Source organism: Dermacentor andersoni, chromosome 6, assembly GCF_023375885.2.
Source record: "Dermacentor andersoni chromosome 6, qqDerAnde1_hic_scaffold, whole genome shotgun sequence".
NCBI lineage: Eukaryota > Metazoa > Arthropoda > Arachnida > Ixodida > Ixodidae > Dermacentor > Dermacentor andersoni.
In genome coordinates, this window is record NC_092819.1 from 125,042,177 (window position 1) to 125,045,825 (window position 3,649).

Sequence of the window (3,649 nt, forward strand, 5' to 3'; positions counted from 1 at the left end):
TCGATACGAGGCACTGGGGCGTCGCGCCATTAGTTGGGTACGTTGTCAAAAGGCTTGTTGCGCGAAGTTGCGTTTCCACAATGGCAAAAGTAGCCCCGCCGAAGCGAAAGCGCGGTTCGAAGTACTGCTGTGTCGTGGACTGCCACAACAGTGCAGACAACACCAAGGAACGCGCTGATCCTGTGAAACTGTATCGATTCCCGGGCAGGTCGTATGAGAAAGAAAGGCGACAAGCGTGGATCACCGCCGTAAGGAGAATCAAGTAAGTCCTATAGCTGAAAGATGTTCCGACCGTTTCACTTCTTTGCTTTGGTTTGGAACGCAGCGCATGCACGCAACGACAGTAATGGCATGCTCGTTGCCTTCTCGCATCGCTAGTGTTGTGAAAGCGCAGCTACGGCTGTGTGGTGCAACAACTTTGCATTTTCATTCCTAGTGTTTGTTCGACTTCGTTGTTCAAAGTTCACAAGCAAAGTGGTCGCGCGGTAAGCGTTGCCGTGTTCGTTTAATCAAAATAAGCTACGCACGTTTTGAAATGTTCAGTGCTCGCAATTTAGGCGTCGGGAAAGTAGCTTTATCGCGTCGGAATGAACGTCTCTTCCTTTCAGCAGAATTTATCGTTTGCTTTGTTTTTGTGGCTATATTAAGGTGGTATTTATAAGACTGCGAATCTCACTGGCACTTAATACGTGCTATGCTTGAGGGACACGTGGGTTCTTTCAGTTGCCATTTTCGGAGCTTGTGTGATTCTCTTCCGTGTGCGAGCGTGTGCGCGGGTATGTGTGTATGTGCTTGCGTGTGCCATGGCGGCTAACAAGCAATTGCTGTTCTTTCTTACACAGTCCCGATGGAACTTCATGGTTCCCCAAAGAGCATACACGAATTTGCAGCACTCATTTCGTGGGCAACTGCAAGGGCGACATTAAACAGCACCCATCCTACATCCCGTCCATTTTTCCGCCTGTCTACAGAAAAAAGGCACCTGACAGGAACGGGGCGCAAAGGTAGGAAAGCAAAAATGTGAAGCTCTTAATGGAAACTATAGCAATTCTAATAGATATGTCGTCACACTTGCCTGATTCATGAAAAGTTTCCATGCGTTGTGCAAAGGCTGCATGGACAAGCACTCGGTGCTTTTATTTCATTACAGGTTTGGTTGTAGCCTGTACAAGATTGGCATTGATCTTGGCGTTTGTTAAATGCAGGTGGCAAACACGTTTCGACAGGGCAGTGTCATCTCGGAAGCTTCATGCAGGAGATGAGGATCCATCCCAAAGCACAGCTGATGGAGCAACAATGCAGGTTTCAGAAACCCATTCTGGATGATGTGCCTCCTATAACGGATTTTAGTGATGCATCTGTGGAAACATGCTCAGCTAGTCCTTCGCATAACGGCATCGCTGATTCAGATCCGTTGGTACATGATGCAGTAGAAGAAAGTAATTGTGCTCGAAGGAAAGACGCTGTAAGGACACATTTGATTTTAATACTTGTCTTCGAGCTACTTAATGAAGCACCAAAAAGATGTCTAAATACCCCAAAAATGTCTGTGTCCCGTTCTTTCAGACATGCCAAACAGAGGAACTCACGACTCCAGCAAGGCTGTCTATACTTCTCTCAGCGACAAATGGAACGGAGGCGTCTACTCAAGTTGTGCACACAGAAATGAGTCACAAGGTTGGAAAATAATGATGTTGGTCCTTATCTGCTGTGCTGAATTGTGACGATGTCTTGCTGTTAGCATTCAAATTCTTATTTATTAGTAATTAAAGTGCATTATTGGGCAGACTTCATTTTGTTAGTCCTGCCTAACACTCATATTATAGTGGTGTTACTTATTTCCAGAATGAATGAATTTATTTGCACTAGAGTGCAATTAAATTTTTCCACTTTGTATTCCTCGTACCTCTCTTTTTTTATTTCATCATGCTGTGTTTTTTTTTCATCCTGAAGGTTGCAAGCACGGATGGGAATTGGAAGCGAGACTGTGCATTTCGGGGCTTTGAGTCTCTAAAGGAAAAGCAAGAGGCACTGCAAGATTTGTGTGGTGTGACCCTGCAAATCTTCTGCCTTCTTTTGAACATGTTGCCACCACTAAGGTACAGGTGCAATGCAATGTCAAATGAAGACAAGCTGTGCTTGTTCCTGGCCAAGCTGCGTCTTGGAATAACGTACAGTGCCCTAGGAGCAGTATTTAATGTTACAGCCAGAACAGCATCAACCGTGTTTAGGCAAACGCTTGGTATTATGAGCATTGCCCTGAAGAACTGGGTCTTCATGCCTACCCGGGAAATAATCAAGCTTTCTTTGCCTGACCCATTTAAAGAAAACTATCCTAATTGCACCTTAATAATAGACTGCACAGAGATCCGCACACAAAACACCCTCAAATCCTGATTGTCAGCACATGCTGTATTCACATTACAAAGGAGGATACACACTGAAGGTCTTAGTAGGCATAATTCCTAATGGCATGATAAGTTTCATATCCAAGGTATACGGAGGACGACACACTGATTCGTTTATTACGCAAGACTGTGGCTTCCTGCAGCTTCTCAAACCAGGGGACTTAATTTTAAGTGACAAAGGCTTTCCAAGCATCCGAACAACTGTAGAGGGGAGTGGTGTGGTGCTGCTCATGCCGCCTTTTAATTCAGGAGGCGGTCAACTGTCTGCACACGACATGGAGATTACGTACAAGATTGCTTCTGTGCGCATCCATGTAGAAAGAGTCATCCAAAGGTTGAAGATTTATCACATTCTAAGGAACAGAGTACCGCTAAGCCTGGTCCCACACATGAACAAAGTCATTTGAGTATGTGCTGCCCTTGTGAACATGCAGGCACCCATAATCAAGAAATAAGTGCTTTGCTTCCCGTGATGTCTATAGATTGGTTTATTTGCTTGCATTCATTTTCTACAGTTTCAAGTTAGCGTCAAAGTGACTTGACAACTGCAATTATGTGCTGGTTAATGAATAAATGTCTACATTAATTGCAGCAGTAAGTGTTCTTTGCTGAAATTATCTTGGTAGCAAGATGTTATACAATTGTCACCTTGTGTTTTGTCACTGCAGATGCATGCATTTGCCTTATCTTGCTTACAAAGCAGCAAATTGCTGAAATGGAAGCCTTGAATACAAGCCAACGCATGGTAACCGAAATATAACATAGCATTTAGCTCTTGTTTATTGAATTCAAATTATGATGTGCAAAGTTTGCACCAGCAGCCCAACATACAATATGAAAGTACGTGATAATAAGTATTAATCATTAGCAATGCAGGCTTGTGACAGTTACCCTTCCTGGCAGATGGCAGACAAAGCTGTCTCCAATAGGCAAGCAAATGCTCGACGGGATGTTTGACAGACTATACGGGTGATTGATTTGCATTTCAATTTATAAAATAACCATCATCATCATCATCATCAGCCTGATTACGCCCACTGCAGGGCAAAGGCCTCTCCCATACTTCTCCAACTACCCCGGTCATGTACTAATTGTGGCCATGTTGACCCTCCAAACTTCCTAATCTCATCTGCCCACCTAACTTTCTGTCGCCCCCTGCTACGCTTCCCTTCCCTCGGAATCCAGTCCGTAACCCTTAATGACCATCGGTTATCTTCCCTCCTCATTACATGTCCTGCCCA

At 44.3% G+C, this 3,649-nt stretch overlaps 1 pseudogene; it reads left to right on the top strand.

The window, feature by feature from the left end:
- Positions 1-1,203: 1,203 nt before the first annotated feature.
- Positions 1,204-2,999, top strand: LOC140218793 (uncharacterized; annotated as a pseudogene).
- Positions 3,000-3,649: the final 650 nt, after the last annotated feature.